Source organism: Panicum virgatum, chromosome 3K (genome assembly GCF_016808335.1).
Source record: "Panicum virgatum strain AP13 chromosome 3K, P.virgatum_v5, whole genome shotgun sequence".
In the NCBI taxonomy this organism is placed as follows: Eukaryota; Viridiplantae; Streptophyta; class Magnoliopsida; order Poales; family Poaceae; genus Panicum; species Panicum virgatum.
The window spans coordinates 60,765,751-60,786,482 of NC_053138.1; positions in this window are offsets into that span (position 1 = coordinate 60,765,751).

Below are 20,732 nucleotides of genomic sequence, written 5' to 3' on the forward strand. Positions count from 1 at the left end.
TTATTACTATTCCCACTATTGAACTGTGGTGCATTCGACCTTGGGCTAAACTGCTGCTGTTGCTGTTGCTGAGGCACTGGAGGTCTGAATCCTCCTTGTTGCTGAGGCGGCCTAAAGACAAACCTACCCACTGGGGCATTTCTTTGTGGAGGCCTAGGTGGAGTATTCTGCACCAGGCGATACCTCGGTGGCTGGGCACTCGAGGGTCCCGTTGGTGCCTTCCGCTTTTTCTCAGCACGATGTGCAGCAATACAATCTTCCTGTGTAATGGCCATATTAACCAGCTCATTATAGGTATTGGGCTGAACCAAGTTTAAACGTTCTTTGAGCTTAGTATTGAGGCCACGACGGAAACGATCACGTTTCTTGGCATCAGTATCAGCATGATGGCCCGCATATTGGCACAGATGATTGAAGGTCTGTGCATATTGAAGAACAGTGCGGGTTCCCTGATCTAGAGCCAAGAATTCATTCAACTTTCTTTCAATTAGTCCTTCCGGAATATGATGTGATCTGAATGCAGTTCTGAATTCCTCCCAAGATATGATATGTTCAGCAGGCTGCATTTCACAATAATTATCCCACCATATACGTGCAGGACCGCGAAGCTGTTGGGCGGCAAAGGGGGCCTTGTTCGCATCAATACATGGTACCGCTAACAAAGCAAACTTGGAATTGATTGTACGAAGCCAAGCATCGGCATCCAATGGGTCATCAGCTTTGCTGAAAAGTGGAGGTTGGGTACCAAAGAATTCTTGGTAACCCGCTGGTTGTGCCTCCCTTCCTCCATACTGTTGGCGTGGCTGATTTTGTTGCCCATGGACTAGCTGGCGAAGCAGCTCTGTTTGCATGGCCATTAACTCGGCCAGATTCGACGGGGGTGGCGGTGGTTGCTGAGATCCACTGCCATTTTCACAACCGAAGCCATCAGGAGTTCCGCGTGTATGACCAACCATCTGTAATCATGGAAGACATCCATTAGATACATATTTCTCGCTTCCAAAATCAATGGTACGTATAATGATCATACATTTGGATAAAACAAAATCAGCAAAAATGTAACTAGATGCGGTGTAGCACAATGTGCACAACACATAAATGTGCAACCCGCAAAAATTCAAAACTGGTCAGCGGCTAGATAGCTTCATGCTTCATCGTATAGAGACTCAATGCTGAGAGCAAAGAGTAAAGAAAATAATCTATCAATTCGCTCTTCATCGCTATGTACTATGTTGCTAAACAACAGAGATCATAGAAGGGGTTGGACTAAAATTTAGTCTCACAGATTCAACATGCTAACATTTGATGAGCACATATGCCACAAAAATTTGCAACCTCTTGTATTCATCAAACGGCGTGAAGATGCACAAATAAAGAGATTTGCTAAGTAGAAAGATTATGATTTCCAAACTGGTAGTCGCTACTTATATTACATCCAAAGCAGCCTTGTTCTTACAACCTAACATCGCTTAACCTTACCACATATAATACAGCAAGTGGTACTCCTTCCTAAGGCTATTTTACAATAACATCTTCCCTATATACATATGCTACAACAAGAGAACACAACTATCTAGGACAAGTCTAAGTCGCCTAGAAGTCGTCGAGGTTGCCCACAGAAGAGGCACTACCGGAAGAAGAGTCGTCCGGCTGAGGGTTAGGCTCAGCAAGTGCGTGCTCTGAATCTAAGTCAGATACTCCCTCAATCTCCTCTGGGTCCTCCTCTGCTGCTGCCGGCTCAGCTGGGGCATCTAGTTGCTCCTGGAGCATACCAACATGTGCTAAAGCATCAGCCCAATCTGCTTGCAGCTCATTCACCTGCGCCTGAAGAAAACCGATAACTGTGTTGCGCTGCTCTATCTCAGCACCATACTCCATAGCCTGATGCTCAAACTGTGCAATAGCAGTGTCCCTCCCAGCAACGGCATCCTGAAGTCCCTCAATCTGAATATCCTTCAAACGAAGGCCTCGCTGAAAACTCTGGGCCAAGTCTATCACCTGGTCCATGTGTCGCTGCTGAAGTATCTGGTAGTGAGATTGGGCATTCATATATCTGACTACTGCCTCGATAGTCTCATCCGCTACATCACCAATCAAGTGCCCAAAGTGTGCGACCCTGAACAGCCACTCTGCATTGCCAGCACTGACTGCTGGAAACAAACCAATAGGATATGCTGCTACCTCCTCGGGATGGTGCTCACAAAAAGTGGTGATAGCGTTGAGAGCTGCTTTCTCAAACGCATCCACAAGACGATACCCAATCACCTCAATCTCAATTGGTGGCCACTCCAAGGTGGGGTGCTGAGGAATGATCATCTTAACTCTGTTCTTCTTAATTCCATCCTCCGAAAACTGGCGTCCCGTGTACTGGGGTGGATCTGGGTAGTGGAAGATACGAAGTGAATCCCAAAGAATCCTCGGAAAACCCTCCCAGTACAGACAATCGGTATGAGCATTTCCCTCCTCATCCCAAAAGATCTGGGAACAAGTCGCCATCTGAATCAAAAAGGATTCAAATGTGAGTAATACAATTATCTCAAGACTTCTCAAATAAAGCTTTAAGAAGACTGCGGTAAAACAAATGTGATTCTAATTCACAAGATGATATGATTCCAAACTCAAAGAATAATAAACCACAATCGGTACTGGTTCATCATTTGAGATTCTAAGGAATGAAAAGATCCTTATAACAACAAGATGGGGCTTAGGTGGAAGGCATGACTCGAAACCATATTTTTCATCTAAGGAAACCTAAGCATTTTACAAGCATGCTACTAATATCAGAGTTTCACTCACTCATGTTTTAAGCACACTAACCCTTATCTTATAAGGATTCATACTAGAAATTCCTTAACAAGCTCATGTAGCAACTTCAAGTACTAGGAACAAATCAAACATCAACTAGATATGCATGCACGTCCTGTTCGTTCCTCACAAGATAAACAATTGCCAACTATCGTTGGGCTTACGTGGTTAGCACGGTGGCATACATAAATACGGCTCTCCCTATATAGCTAGTCGATACATTCTAACCGTTCTTATCTTATCGAATCGTGGTTAGCGTACCTGCATAAGATTGACAGAACATAAATATATAACCCCAATGAACCTTTCATGCCAGCACTCATGAAAGCGTTCCCAAACATTACCGCTCACTATAGAAGCGGCAGCCATACAATTTCCGCCGTATGGCCAACGTTAGCATACGCTACTCAGAGGCGTATTCACAAATTTCTTTACTCCCAATATAGTCGACCGAGGTCGGTATATTGGCAGCAGCTCAAGTAGGCCACTGCTTGAGCACAGCGTTCGGTTCGCATCGCCGACGGGAAGGTCAGACTCCCTCAGCTGACTGAGCACACTTTACTTCCAATATAGTCAACTAATAGTCGATATATTGGAAGCACCTCAAGTAAGCCACTGCTTGAGGGCAGCGTTCGGCTCGCATCACCGATGGGAAGGTCAGACTCCCTCAGCTGACTGAGGATCCTTACCATCTTACCTCACGTAGGTGCGTCGTTACAAGAATTAAGAGTTGCTTGTGAGTATGGTTTGACAAAATATAAAGTGATGGAAGTCAGATAACATAAACCATACAAAAAATAACCACCTAGTAATTCCCATAAATTCCCTAGGACTTTACGTTCTAAACACAACTCTTAACGAATCCAACGTAGTTTTCCGAAATTCTTTATGGTTCCAATTTTATATGGAAAGCGATTTTTAAGGTTCCAACACCTCTGGTATATGCTTGTAGCTCTGATGCCAGCTGTGGCAGAACCGCCTAAATTATCCCGGCTCAAGTGCGTAAACCATCACCATAAAGGCAACATTAGCTTAAACGCACTTCAAACGGAACAATTTTTGGTCTGTCTGGTAACGTCCCGATACAACCACCGATTCTCGGATCGAACAAGCATACCCCGCACGAAGGCGAGTCCAGAGATATTACAACCACAATTTTACAACACAGGCATATTAAAGATTACAAACCAGTTCAAAAGATTATTACAACACCAACTTAAGTAAAACAGTTATACAAAACATAAGTGTAGAATCAGAGTTTAAAACAGCGGAAGATAAAACACAACGGCTACAACACGTCGCAAAAAGGATACCAGGCTAGCCCAGGCATGGTATCACTCGTCATAGTCATTGCCAGCCGAAGACGTATCCCACTCTACGGACCAGCCAGGAGGCAACGAGCAAGGATAGGTCAAGCTAGCGATCTGATCCTCAAAAGTCATACCTGAAAAAGGGTTTCAACAGCAAGGCTGAGTATTCTAATACTCAGCAAGACTTGACCGACAACGGGTATAAGAAGCCCACCTTAGCTAGACTATGCAAGGCTTTGTAAGGCTCTGGTTTTTCCTTTGCTGAAAAGCAATAAAGAGTAGGTCCTTACTTTCAAGTTTTAGCTTCAAGATTCTAGTTGATTAACCATTCTATGTAAGCATCTACTAACCAAACATGGTGGAACTTCTAAGCAAACATCAAGATTAATAAGAATATTGTTGCTCTTATTACTCTGTGTGGCAAAGAGATCAAGCAGTCTCATTTCATCGTGAGAGGCGGACGATTCTGAATCGAAATTCAACCTTGCAAGGGTAACCTAGCACACACGTCTGGAATACCGTCGGGTCATTCCCAAACAACCGTTGACCTTTCTTTCCGGCTTGTGGATAGGAACACTCTCCCCGACTACAGGGCTCCAAGGTCCACCCGTGCTCGGTCCACCCTTGTCCCTAGAAGTCGTGGTGTTGCGCAACATAAAATAAAACCTATCTCTAAGAGAGAGTGTCAGGTATATCCACTCCCCGGTCCAATCGGCTACTAGGCTTGCCGCGTACCATATTTACGGCATGTGACTAGTACTTTCAAAAACTTAACCAGCACTACCACACACCGCGACCTTAGCAAGTTCATCAACACAGACGGGGTATCACATAAGGTCATGATATCGAACACAACCCCGTCCGTAGTCCTTATATTGATAACAGAAAGTAAACAGGAAATTCCTATAAAGCTCGCGAGTGACAGGCAATCACTCGACTTTTACCGGTCCTATAAGCTTAGCAATTATTCGGACTCAGGTCTAGTATTCAGTACATAGGTTCCTAGGATCATGCATCTAGGGTTTCAATTCAACTCCTATGAACTGTAAATGCACAAGTAAAATAATACAGTACATGATATTAATTTGAAGTATAGGTTATGTCCGGGGCTTGCCTTCTCGGTAGTTGCTAACTATTTCAGCGCTAGGCTCTTCCGAACTTTGGTTCGGGGCTCCAGTTAGTTCCGCAGTGTTTACTTGAGCTTCGAGATCACCTCCGTCAGATTCCGGGATCAGCTCGTACGTCCCGTCCGATAAGACAGTCGTGTCTATATGCAATGCAAGAACAACATTATAAACAAACATGGGCAATCGTTTATAGAGTAGTTAAATAACAAATTTAACTACACAAGGCATCATGATCAACAGCACAAAAGAAGTTAACTAACTTCATAAAATGAGTGGTGGTGATTTCCTATACGAGTAAATCATGGTTTGTAAATAAAACAACAACTCAGAGTACAAATAGTAATAAAATCTACCAAAATTACACTAAACAGAACATGAACAAAGTAATCTACCCTGTAAAAATCATGCCAAGACATTTAACCATTTAAACACAATAAATCATTTACTCAGATAACATCTAGAACAAGCAAGAATTACACAGGTCAAACTAAAGAAGATCAGAAGCTCAAAATTTAACATGAGATCTACACAGGGATGATCTAGCTACTGTGAATTTTTCATGATTTTATATACACGGAATTAATTCAGATAAATTAAACAAAACAGACACCAGTTTAACAAGATTCAATTTTAACTCCTGTTCTAGCCATGAACTGAAGCTTAAACTTCCTGGACAAGCTAAGCAACTCAAAAAGAACAAGCAGAAATAACTTCATGATTTATTATGAATAGAAACTATTTACCATAATTAAAGTCTACTAAACAAGGATTAAATCAAATAAATAGCTACACCAAAGAACTGATCATGAAATTTTTATAGAAAAACAAGTGTAACATGATTCAACTACCACAAAAATTTCAGAGCAATACAAGCTTTTAAGCATCAGATAAGAAAAAGATTAAAGAACAAGTATTTATATACCTATTAACACAAAACCATTTATACAGCAAAAGTTTGCAACTAAAGACTAACATATTATGGTTCTACTGCATAGAGCTCTTCAAGAGGATTCCAAAACATCAAGATTTGCTATTTTACGAATTTTCTACAAATTGATATTGAATTTCAAAGATCACAGCAAACTATTTCAAACAAGTCCTTAGAGCACTATTCCTCTGAGTCACTGACATCGCAGACAACCCCCTGAGCTTTCTCAAATTCAAAACCGAGGTCCTCGGGTCGGGTCAGAGGGGGAGGCGAGGTTTGACCGGCGGTTTCCCGGCGAGGGGCTCACCGGCGGCGAGGGTGGAGGGGTGCGTGAGCCTCACGGGTTCAAGGCGCACCTCTGGGTGCTTGGAATCGAGGCTAGGGCGGTCGGAGAGGGGGTGTCGACGGCGAGCGGCGGCTTGTGGGCTCGGAGCACGGCGGCGGGGTGGCTCCGGTGGTGTTCGGGTGAGGGGAAATGGCCTAGGAGCTGCGCGAGGTCGAGGCGGTGCTAATGGTGGGGGATGTAGGGGTGGAGCGGGTCTGGGTTGGCGGCTCCGCGGTGGGGTGGAGCTCGCCGGGGTTCAAGCGGGGCGGCGATGGTGTTCTGCAGCGTGGGAGCGAGGAGAGAGCAAAGGAGCGAGTGAAATCGAATCCTGGGGTTCTTGTAGTGCTCAGGCGCGCGAAAGATCGAGAGCTGGGCCTCTGGTTTGGGCTCTCCACGGCGGCGTCGGCGGCCGCCGGGGAGGTTCTGGGCGCGGCGGGGGTGCGTGGCGAGGGGTGGGGGCTCCAGCGCGAGGCAATAGGAGGGGGAGGAGCTCGCCGGCGACGCGTGGGAGCCAGCGCACGGCGAAGTAATGGCCGGGAAAGCCGGGAAGGCGCTCCACGGCGGCGCTGTCGGTGGCCGGCGGTGAGAAGCAGAGCAGGGGGTTGAGGTGGAAGAAAAGGGTCGTTTTGCAATTACCAAAAGTTCCAGGGACCCCACTGTAAAACAGCGATAACTTTTAAACCAAAGCTCAAATGAAAAAGTGCCCAACATGAAAGTTGTTCAACTTTTCAAGATCTACAACTTTGATGTTGTGCAAAAATTTATTTGACCAAAGACTCAAGAGCTAAAATTAAAATCATTGAAGGGATTTTGAATTCTAGGAAATTTGTCTTTTTCAAAGCAAAATCACTTCAAATGTAGACTTACAAGCAAAATGACTACCATGCATTAAATGCACTGAAATTTTGCACAAACACCCTCCACTAAAACTATAATTACACAACCCATTCAACACAACTGCAAAAAGGACCTTGCATAGAATCATAATTACACATATAACCTTTCATAATTACAAAAAGATCCTTTTTACGCATTTCAAGCACAAGATGCATAGCAACAAACACAATTATTGTGCAGACACCTATTTAATTACTGTGTAAACACCCGGGGTGTTACAGGTCCGCCTTTAAAAGCTGAAACGGGCGCAGAAACTTGGTAATTCTGTCTTGGGTGTCCAAATTGTACTGCGGACGGTCCGGTCCATGGGGGCGGACGGTCCGCCTCCTACTGAAAATTCTGAGACAGAAACACTGCGGTTTCTGTGTGTGCTGACCTTTTGAACGGCGGACGGTCCGCCCCTGGGGAGCGGACAGTCCGCCGGTCACTTCCAGATTTAGTCAGAGACATTTGCGAATCGGTTGGTTCGAAGTTTTGAACCGCGGACGGTCCGCCCCAGGGGTGCGGACAGTCCGCCCGGGGCTCTAACGGTCGACTCTGACACATAATCATTGCAGTTCTAGCCGTTGGTTTTGAATGGCGGACGGTCCGGTTTCTGTGAGTCGGACAGTCCGCGAAAACTCTGTTTTCACGGGATTTGAGTGTAACGGCTAGTTTGGGGCCTCCCTCTATAAATAGAGGGTGTGGCCGGCCATTTGAGGTGGCTGAGCACCTTGGGGACTTGGTGTCCATGTGTGAGAGTGCTTGAGAGCCCTCTACTCACTCTAACTTGATAGTAATCATCCGATCGAGTGAGAGAGCGATTCTAGTGCGAATGCTTTGAGAGATTGCATCGAGTGGCACTAGGTGATCGTGTTGCAAGCCGGTGTGCTTGTTACTCTTGGAAGTTGCCACCTACTAGACGGCTTGGTGGCAAGAGGCTCCGTTGAAGCCCGCAAGAAGATTATGCGTTGCTCCGGAGAAGAGATTGTGAGGGGTATTGTGCTCACCCCGCGGGAGCCGCGAAGAGCAACTCTAGTTGAGTGAGACGTGAAGAGCAACAAGTGGTCCGGCCGGATCGTGTGCTAGAGCTCGGTGTGAGCACTCCACGTGGGAGAGTGTGACTTGAGAGTCACCACTAGCAAGAGGATCGGCGGCAACTTTGGAGCTTGTCTCAACGGGGATTAGCTTGGTGGCAACCAAGTGAGCCTCGGGATAAAAATCACCGTGTCAATCTTGTCTACTCTTCTCGGTGGTTTGCATTCTCCAAATCACAAGCCTTGTATTTACATTCATCTATATCTTGTGCTTGTGTAGTTGCTCTCTAGTGATTAGTTAGCATGTGTAGCTTGCTAATCATCTTCTTGCTTGTGTAGCTAGAAGTAGAGATCCTAGTGTAACTAGTTAGCTTGTGTAGCTTAATTAGTTGCTCTTGCTTAGATTGTGTAGCTAAGCAAGTTGAGCTCTTGGATTTGGATTGTGTATCCTTGTCCTTGAGTATCTAGTGAGCTTAGGTTTGGCTTTGTGCTTTTGCTCATTAGAATTGTGTAGGAGCTCCCCCGATTTGTGAAGTACTAGTGCTTAGGCTTGTATGACTTGGCATTAGATTTGTTAGGAGAGCTCTTACTAGCTTGGCACTCCATTTGCTTTGTGTAGGTTCTTTTTGGAGGTGCCTTAGAGTCATAGTTAGAGGGGTGAAGTCTTGGCTAAGCGAATAGTTTCAGTTCCGCATAAGTTTCGGTTAGCCGGCGCAATTAGTTTTAGAAAGGACTATTCACCCCCCCTCTAGTCCGTCATCTCGACCCTACATATAGTTGGTTGTATTTTTCTAGATATATTTTAAAAATTAACTGCCCTATTTCGGTAATAACTGATGATAAGCGACGTGGCGTCGTCATCGAGGCACTTGTGGCGGTGGTTGAGATTTAGGGTTTTGAGGTTATGGTATGTTGGATTTATATTTTGACGGTGGAGACGACTTATATTAGGAAGGCGAGGCATCGTTTTTCCGTTGAGCTCCCTGCCATCAGGGCGGATCCAAAGGGGGGCTGGGGCTCCACCCCCTACTGCTAGTGCATCAATGGAAATATGGGGAGGGTGAGGGAGAAGAAGAGGTGGAAGAAAGAAAAAAAAATGGAGAGATAGTGGAACAAGAGATCAGCCCCCCTCCTTTCGATCATGTTCTGCATCCGCCACTGCCTGCCATATGGAGGAAGAAGGCCAGAGTGCTTGAAGCTCGTTGCCCCAGAGGAACGACGCGAGCGAGGTCAAGAAAACATGCCGGAGGTTGAAGAAACACCGTGGCAATTGGATTTGCATTTCTTGGGTCTTGGCTACAAGCATGGAGAGAGTGTCGAGGGAGGGAGGAGCACGAAATACACTACACTACTACTTCCTCCGTTTTAAATTGTAGGTACATAATTTTTGCTATATATATATATATCTAGACACAACGTATATCTAAGTGCATAATAATAACAAAAGCTATGCATCTAGATTTATCAAAACGACCTACATTTTGAACAACAGAGGGAACAATACCCATCATTAGTCAACAGCATGCACGCATCAATATAATTACGGCCAACAAACAACAATCCATGGCCCATGCGTGGATGCATGCATATGCCAATGGCAGAATCAGGATTCGAGCAGTGATCAGAAGTTGAGAACAGTGAGAACTAGCGATTGGGGACCATGGAAGAAAATGGCGGTCGAGAGGTTGAAGAAGTAAGCCAGCGTCGTCGTCCCTGAGGACGGACTCGTTCATGCACCTGTCACGTACCGACGTACGGCCAGCATGCTGCTTCCGTGTCAGCGAAGCTCCGGCGTGTCTCCGCCGCTGACCTCCGCTATGCATGAGAACGACCGGTCGATCGGTCCGAGCTGGCGATGCATGGCATGGCATGGGTTTGCTCTGACAGCCCATGAAGTGCATGCCCCCATCATGTTTCTAGAACCAGCCCTGCACATGCTGATGCTGCCACTTGTTGCCTCCCATGTCTCTGGTTCTTGATATGGCCGGTCGGCAATGCAACTCCACAAGATTAATTTGCAATGTCATGGGAGTCAATAGCTACTATTGTACGGAAAGAAGGGGAACAACCGAAAGAGCGCGGGTGGGGGGTGGGGGGGGGGGGGGGACTGTAAGGCAGTGGACATACCTGTAATTCAAACATGGATCTTGTAGCTAGGATTAAAACTGTCATCAAAGCCTTATTCGAAATTCTCAATGTGTACATATGGGTGATGCTATCTATGTAGCGCCTGAATTTACAAAATTTTCAGTCAATGGATAGTCCAACTGGATGTGGATCCTACAATCGCAATGCATCTTTAGTACTCCCTCTATCCTAAATTATCAGTCGTTTTGACTTTTCCTGATATATAGATTTTGTTATGCATTTAGACATGATATATCTAGATGCATAATAAAAATTATACACCTAGAAAAACCAAAATGACTATTTACGATGGAAGGAGTATCTGTTTTTTTTCTCGCTCATCGCCGAAATAGGAGCAAAAGGAGGAACCTCCAAGAAGGGGTTCAAATCTGATTAGTTAGTTGGTGTGGCGATAGATTAACAAGGCAATGACCAGTATATGGTCCTTATCTTGTTGATTTGCAATCTAGCTGAACCTATATGCTAGTGATGTGAACCATATATACTGTGTTATATTTGAGCCTGCATGTTTCTTTGCAATTCGATTACTGCAAAATACAATATTAATTAGTCACGCTGAAAGCTAGTATCTTAGAGAGAAAATGAAAAACATGTTGGCTCTTACCGGCAGGAGCAACTCATTTTTCTATCGGTATGTTCATCATTTATCTATCAATAATTTACTATCATCAAGGGTACATTAATTCAAAACACTTATGGGGAAGTGAGAGATTTGCCTGTCGAGTAGGGCCTACAGGACAACGATTCTCGATTGTTCCTTTTTTTTTCAACACGAAGGGTCGTCTTAATTTTCCTTTGAATCGCCCTCTAGGCAAATCCCATCAGAGAAAATATTTCTGTCAGGTAACGAACATGCAATTTTAATTTCTCTACAACCCTACTCGTGACGGTACTATCTGCTATTTCTTTGACGGTATTTGACGCACAAGCGAATTTCAATTTGCACGCAGCAGAGTGAGTCGTATACATCGTACGTACGTGGCTTGGAGCTGCACCACCCTGCACTAACTAGTCCGAGCACGCACGCTGGCTGCCTGCAGTACGTGCCGGTACACGCACCCGTACGTATAATTCACACTCCATCATCTATCAGTGCTAGGGTACGGCCGGCCGGGCCTCACGTACGGATGCAGTACGTACACACGTATCTCCTGGCCAGGTGCCACGAACCGTGTCCCCGACCGGCCAGCTTCTTTGAATTTGTTTAGGTGGCGGTTTGAATAATCCGTGTGCCACCCCGCGCCACGGCAAATAGACACGGAGATCAGATCGATCACATCCACCCATCGATTGCGATTGCATCGTGTGCACGCATATGCATGCACGCAGCAGGAGGATGTAGGGAGAGGTTCGCTGCACCTGCACCTGCACGGACCACGCACCAGACACGACTGTAAACCGCGCACGCATGCATCATATGAATCCTCGTGCGCGTGGGCACTTTCACATGCATCCACGCGTGCGGCGAGAATGGCCGCCACGTGTACATCCTCCGCACGTGCCTGAGCCTAGCTGGCCGAGAGCTTAGCTGACTCCACACGAAATGCAGCATGATATACCCACGAGCATTCTTCAAAATCTTACTCAAATGTTAGGCATTTGCTAGTCTAGTGTTTTGGGATTATCTGTTTAATTTAATTACTTGATAAAAGGTTCATGACTGAAATCTATTCTAGTACATTTTTTTTGCTAATACAATCTATTACCTCTTTCTTCCTGTGAAACTCTCAACCCGGTGGGGGGGGGGGGTTGTTATGATGGCTCCACCGAATCTCTCCTTACGAATCCTGGCCAATTCCGAGCCCAGCGAAGCAGGCCACATTGCCGGCCGTTCCCGGCCGTCAGATTGGCCGGGTGGACGGCTCAGATCGTGCTTCTTCTGGTTATTTTGCAAAAAAAACCCTCGAACTTAAGAGAAATCAACTCGCGGTCCAAGTTCCTCTCTCAGAAAATTTTACAAAAAAGTCCTCAGCTTTTCTCGAAATCAACCCACAGTCCAACAGTGCTAGTTGAAGAAAATTTGTAAATAAAACCTTAAGTTTTCATAAAATCAACCCGCCGTCCTTATCCTCTCTCAAGTTTTTTTTTCAAAAAAACCCTCAGATTTTAATTAAATCAAACCACAACCTGTTTCATCCATTACTTCCACACGAGCAACATTATACGTACAATTTAAACACCAAAACATGTTGGAATCAAAAGTTGCTCCACATAAAATTTAATAAAAAATTTAAAAACTACAACTTCATTATAGAGTAAATTTTAAAATTCAAAATACTTTCGCAATTCATTTAAACAAACATTTACATGCGCCCCGTTGCACCGAATCCTGGCCAATTCCGAGGCCAGGGAAGCAGGCCACGTCGCCGGCCGTTCCCGGCCGTCGGATCGGCCGGGTGGACGGCTCAGATCGTGCTTCTTCTGGTCATTTTGCAAAAAAACCCTCTAACTTAAGAGAAATCAATCCGCGGTCCAAGTTCCTCTCTCAGAAAATTTTGCAAAAAATCCCTCAGCTTTTCTAGAAATCAACCCACAGTCCAACAGTGCTGGTTGAAGGAAATTTGCAAATAAAACCTTAAGTTTTCATAAAATCAACCCGCCGTCCTTATTCTCTCTCAGGTTTTTTTCGAAAGAACCCTCAGATTTTAATTGAATCAAACCACAACTCGTTTCATCCATTACTTCCACACGACCAATATTATACGTACAATTTAAACACCAAAACGTGTTGGAATCAAAAGTTGCTTAACATAAAATTTAATCAAAAATTCAAAAACTACAACTTCATTATAGAGCAAATTTTAAAATTCAAAATACTTTCGCAATTCATTTAAACAAACATTTACATGCGACCCGTTGCACCTATAATTTTGACACCAAAATATCTTTAAATAAAAAGTGATCAATACAAAAGTTGACTAAAAATTCAAAATCTACAACTTCATTGTATAGCAAAGTTTTTTAAATTCAAAGCATTTTCATAATTTATTTAACATAACATTTTAATTTACTAAAAATATAATATCGTATCACCATTCTTCTATAGCTTCTCATGCTACCTCCATAATAACATATCATATTTAGTACAACCACCGCTCTCTTATTAAAAAAATGTGCTACTAATTGCAATATAATTTGGCTTTCGCAATTCATTTAAACAAACATTTACATGTGACCCGTTGCACCTATAACTTTGACACCAAAATATCTTTAAATAAAAAGTGATCAATACAAAAATTGCCTAAAAATTCAAAATCTACAACTTCACTGTATAGCAAAGTTTTTAAAATTCAAAGCATTTTCATAATTCGTTTAACATAACATTTTAATTTACTAAAAATATAATATCGTATCATCATTCTTCTATAGCTTCTCATGCTACCTCCATAATAACATGTCATATTTAGTACAACCACCGCTCTCTTATAAAAAAATGCGCTACTAATTGCAATATAATTTCGCAAATACATTAAGTACACGACTAATTGTGCTCCAACCTCCTTAATAAATTATCTAACCCTTCTTTCACCACAATTATTTCCATAATCGATTTAACAGAACATATTATTTTGTTAAAAAAATATTGTACTACCGTTTCTGACGGTTCCTCATGCAATCTCCACAATAACGTGATATATTTTAATATATCTACAACTTTTTTAAAAACATCACATCTATTAATTATCACATGATTTCACAAACTATATTAAATATCCGACTAATTGTGCTCCACGCCACCACCCTATGTAATAAATTATTTTACCCTTTCTTTCACCATAATAAATACAGCAACAAATGTCATACCTCCATTTCGATACCCAAAATATTATAGTACTTAAATATTAACGTCACGACAATTGAATGCTCAAATCATACCAACTGCAACAGCAGGCTGCAGAGCATGATATCTATGCGAAAATAATGGAACAGTGGATTCAACTTAACTACATTGCTTTAAAAAAAATTATACATTTGCCTGTACACAACAACTACATGCATGAACTAAAATCCACATCAACTACCGTACTACAACGCGGGATACAGACTACAATAGCAACACTATACGTACAATTTGATCATCATTCTTCTATGGCTTTTCATGCTACCTCCATAATAACGCATCATATTTAAATATAACCACTACTTCCTAAAAAAATGACACCTCTACTAATCGCAACATGTTTTCGCAAATACATTAAGTATCAGACTAATTATGCTCTGCCCTCCCTAATAAACTATCTTATCCCTTCTTTCACCACAAAAAAATATTTCGATACCCAAAATAATATTCAAAGTTTCATACAATACAAAAAAAGTTAAAAATCAAGTCGTTCCCAGATAGTTTCCAATAGTTACATAGCCTTTTATATTTGCAAAACATAGCTTGCGCTAATACTATCACACGGCATCCACTGGACCAGCTCAAACTGGCGCACCAACGGTGCGCCCCAGTTTCTAGTGTTATTAAGAGGAAGCAACAGGTTTCCCGGTCGAGATAATCCTCCGAATCCTGGCCACTCCAGTGAGAGAGATTTTGAAAAAAAATCCCCCTAGATTCAATCCCTTATAATAATAAAATTCATAAAAAAATTAAAAGATCTAAAGACTTTGTTTTGTCTACCTGGAACTAGCATCTACTCCCTCCTATACAAATTGTAGATCACTTTAACAAATCTACATACATAGCTTTTGCAATTCATTTTGGTAAACATTGTGTGTAGATATATACATGGTAAAAATTATGCATTTAAATTTTCCAAAACAATGGAATAGAGGGAGTATATATTATTCCTCTCTACCCCTTGTCCGCCACACCCCCGAGTTTTTAAAAACATTTATTTTCTCTACTTGAAAAATTTTATTTCACTGTCAAAAAAACCCCTAGATTCAATCTCTTGTCATTAAAAAATTCATAAGAAAAATCTAAACACTTTGTTTTGTCCACTTGGAACTAGCATAAACTCCCCCCATACAAATTGTAGGTCGTTTTAACAAATCTACATACATAGCTTTTGTAAGTCATTTTGGTAAACATTTTGCGTAGACACATGGTAAAAAATTATGCATCTAAATTTGTCAAAATGACCTTAAATTTGAAACAGAATGAGTATATATTATTCCTCTCTGCCCTTGCCCGCCACACCCCTGAGTTTTTAATAACATTTATTTTCTTTACTTGAAAACTTTTATTTCACTGTCAATATATTTTTCTCTCCCCTTAATTAGGCTGCAACGACGTAATATTGCATCATATATCCGGGAGATTTTTTACCGACAAACTAAATCTATCGAAAGATAAATAACGTGTCGCTATAATATGTTTTGTGCATCAATTATTCATGCCACCATTGCACGGGCTACACACGGGTCATGCTAATCTTCTTGTGTGCTTCCAGTCTTCCTGAGACGTCGAGGTCTCCGTGCAGTCGTACGTGCACACGCTTGCTCGCTCGATCAACGTACGTCTCTGATGTAGTAGTAACTAGGTCGAGCTAGTAGCTAGCTAGCTACTGCCGCGCCTGCCTTTAATTCTCATTTAATTGCGACGCTTACGTGCAATCGTGCGCACTGACACTGACGCCAAGCTTTGCTATAGCTAGCTAGCTGGTAACAGGAGTCCGGCACTCCGTCCACATCGACAGGTACGTACTATACCGTAAAACCTTCTTTGCACGACGTGGACGCGTGCACGCGCGACAGCAATAGCTATAGCTAGCTGCACTGATGATCCACTGCAGCTACCTGATGATATGTACGACGAGTAGCTGGCTATATAGCTACTACAATATATTCTTAGGCCAATCTCAATGGGAATGTCATCAACACAGTTATCTAGACTGGAATCTTAAAACCCGTACCAATGAAGTATCATGGTGATGACCCTCTTCTCACATTTCATGACACTCTCCTCTTCTCTCTCCTCGTATTATTAGTATATGTTAGCAAATTTAATGTCCATGACTCCCTCATAACACTTCTACTGAGATTTTTTTTTTGATAATACGTATCTGTATTCTTAGATAAGGAAAACATACAAGTACTCGTACGCATACAGACGTACGTAGAGGATACAGAGGAAGCTGATACAGCCAAACTTCACAAAGGACCCTAACCAAAAGAGAAATTGCAAAGAAGCCCCTGGAACCTTCGTGAAACCCCTGCCGCCGACCTCGTCGTCGCCAGCTATCGCCGTCGAGGAAGAAGCCGATCTTCACCGTGAGCTGCCGAGGCCCCATCGCACCCTGGCTTTTGAAGGAGTCGCAGCAGAAGTCGCCGTCGGCTGTAGCCCATCGACCGGGGACACGCCCCGACCTCTGCAACTCTCGGATCCGCGCTCGCCATCGACGACCGCCGCCGCCGAGGTGAAGCCGAGCCCGATCCGGCCACCCAACCTCCACAAAACCCACAGCTTGCCCTGGATCCATCGAGCAAAATGCCAGCGGACTCACCAGCCGACGAGCCGCCGGCCGCGGACTCCTGTACAGGATCCACGCTGGGAACCCCTCCTCCATGCGCTCGTCGACGGCGCCGGAGCGGAGCACCATTGAGACGGGGAAGAACTCGGGAGGACATTATTCCTTGGCGCCGCCGCCACCGCCTCGACTTCGACGCCGGAAACGAAACCCTAGAAACCCTAGGACCTAGACTACTGCCTACCCCACCACCAGCCGGCAAGAGGCCGACGGTCTCCGCCACCTCACGACGCCCCGGGGGCCATCGGAGGCGGGAGAGACCGCCGGCTCCGCCGGCGGGGACGCTCGCCCTCTCACTCGCCTCTCTCAACTGTAGCAAGGGGAAAGGGAGGGAGAGGGAAGAGTGGAGGGTGGGAATTGGCTTCACTTCTACTGAGATTGATCTTACGAAGTCTCACTTTCCCTACTACACTGTACTACTGTCCAATTTAATTATAACGAGCGAGCGGCCTACAATTTGTAACGGAGAAAGATCATCACGCACGCACACTTTTCCATGTCTGTCTCCGTCGTCGATGATGATGAATAGACGACGAGGATGCATCATGTGTGGATCAGACGGTCCCGTGCGTCGTCGTTTGTACGTTGCACGTATAACGCAATGCCACGGGTCGATGGACGCCCATCCTCACCTGTCGTTCGGTTCGGATCGGATTGGATCGTCGTCAATGCTTCGTCCTGGCCGTCAGGCAGCACAGTGTGGGCTGGCATGGATCATCGTCCATCAATCCGGTCGTGTAGTACCTTTCAAGCCGCTGCATGCGTGTTCACCGCCGGGCGTGCCCACTCACTGGATGGTCCAGAGTCTGCCTTACCATGCATCCAGTGCCATGCATATTTTTGGGTTACTACCAATTAATCTGGGAAACTTATCTTTCTTCACTTACAACATATAATATTCATTCTGTTCACCACAACCAGCCAATCGTGTTTTTCTCTCACACCAATCCAGCACCAGCCACCAGTCACCAGCCAGTCAACAGTATTTTTCTCTCACAACAAATCAGCACCAGCCACCAGCCACCAGCCACAGCACAGCGAACAGAGTAACTGGCATGATGATCTTACTCAACATGTCATTTTACCGGCCAAAGTTGGTGGTATTATGTAGGTCTGTTATATTACCCGTATCTATAGCAACGCAATGACATTATGCTAGTAACTGTAAGAATATATAGTCTCAAAGGCAAAAGAGTCACATATTGTGGAAATATTTTATTATATGGTGATCGATCTAGTAATTATATATTAATGCCAATCTCGTGGTTCCAATTATATAAAAGTTTAGACGCCTACAGTCAAAGATAAAAGCGTTTGACCTGGGATGACAGAAGACCTTGATGAACTTATTATATTTCCGTTTAGAGGAAGTAGTTTAGTTTACTAAATCAGCAGCTAGCTTTGATTTGTATAGGCAGCTGGCCAGTGCATGAACGTAACATGTGCGCGCTTATACATGCGCATGGCTTAACATACACGCATACCTAGCTAGCCAACCGGATCTGAAGAGAGAAACAGTGGGCAGCAGCAGCTGCTAGTAGCTAGCTAGTTGCATTGGGGATGAAAAAAAAAAGTATACACGTCGTTCTAGTTCTAGCTACCGATCAACCACGAAATGGTCATCAGTGCTACTGACAAGCTAAGGTCTGATCTCACCGTCCATCACTACGAAATTTGCTACTAATAGAAGTACTACACATGCTACTAAAATATGAGCAAATGCGACGATAATCCATGCACCCATCATCCATGCATGCAGGCCCCGGATACATGTGTAGGTGGTTGTTGCAACACAAGGCATCCATCTCCCCGGCCAAATCAGAGCAAACCGGACCGTGGCGAAAAAACTAATTGGCCAAGTACATGCAGGGAGCGAGACACCAGTACATGAACGGGGGATTTCCTAATGAGGCTTTGCAGCATTTAGTCGGTGCAGCTGATCATGCAACCCATTTGTGTGTGTGCGCATCAGGTAGTAGGTCAAGCGAGCATGCAGCGGGCAGCAAACAGTCAAACATGCTGCCACCGCCCCTAATTCCCCGCCTCAAAGCCCGATCAAAAAGATTCCGGGGCCATTTTAAAACCCCAATCCACTGTACTTAACCGGCACTGCTAATAATAATCAACAGGCTAAGCATCATCATATGTTCTATGCATCTCTCTCTCTCTCTCTTTCTCTCTCTCTCTCTCTCTCTCTCTCTCTCTCTCTCTCTCTCTCTCTCTAAACCAAATAACCAATGCATGAAACAAGCTCCATTCCGGAATCCAAGAAGCTTCATGATCGATCAGTGGGCGACATGGCCGGTACTTGCATTATACTGATCGGATACCTTTTGGCGTACGTCTGGGGCAGGCAACAGGCAGGAGCTCGATCAAATAAACCTACTTACAACTACAAGTAGCTAGTGCGTTTGGTTTCAGAGAAAGAATCAGGCACCGGCGCGCCCGTTTTTCGCCGCGAATTCGACCCAAAAGATTCTTTGCTGGAGCACTACTATTATTCTAGCTCGCCGGTGTAGGAGGTTGCAGGAACACCGGGTATCTCGATCGCGATAGTCAAATGGACAATACATGATCGAAATTTCGGTGCAGTTGTTGATCATGCATGTGTTGTGGGCAGGAATCCAATTTTTTGCTAGGGTAGAAAGAAACCCCAGTTCAATGCACATAATCTAACAACTAGATCGAAGTCAGTTTTTTTTTTAAAAAAAAGGCGCAGAAGACTGTACACTATCTAAACTTATTATTCTGAAATATAATGCATTTGAATTGCGCAGATGAAATGTTAATGAAACGAGCTTAATTGGTCCAGTCTGAACCAAAGGTGAACAATAAACTATCAAAAGCAGACAATATTTCCAGAGTTTTCTGGGTCTGGACCACCGTATGATATCCCATCACCAGACTAAAGCATAGTTTACCCAAAGAGGGGACCATCTTGCTCCCGCCAAAGAGAGAGGGGGGGGGGGGGAGAACTTTATAATTTGGTGGTTAGCTGCTAAAGCCTAAAGGAACAGCACTATCAGCTTGTGAAATTAACAATCCTTTCGGAACAGTTTCCAAAGAAATAAAAAGCATCGTTAACCGCTTAACGATGCTTTCGCCAGGCAGGTTCTGGGCTAATTAAACAAAGCCCCCCACCCACTAGGCCCGCGCCCGGGGGCCCGCGGCCAACCAAAAGAAGCAAGGCTCAAGAAAGGAGGAGCAGGGCGTAGTGGAGGGATAGATGGAGATGATGGTTCATGAGATGAGAGCTGAGAGAGAGGAGAGAAAAAAAATTACGATAGGCAAGTGTGAGCATGCATACACACACTCCATGTTACATTGTTCCTATGCATATATATCTTATTATTGGGCGATGGCAGGAGGGGGAGGAGGGACAGGGCAGTATTGTATGCGCCAAAAGATGCTCCCCCGAGATCTCTCATGATAGCATGCATCCTAATCATGGCAACGGCACACCTTGCTCAATTTGATTTGGTTCCTAATTTTTTTGTTAGTGCCATTGTCAATAATCGTCCTTCATTGTAGCCCATGAATCCGGGTATGGGTGCCGCGCGAGCCATCCTCGGTACGGCCCGCACCCGTCTGCGACCGGACTCTATGGTCCGTCCTTAGCTTCTACCACCACTAGCTCAATGACATCCAAATTTTGGTTTGCAACTGATGAACTAAAGACTTTTCTGTTTCAAAAAAAAAAAAG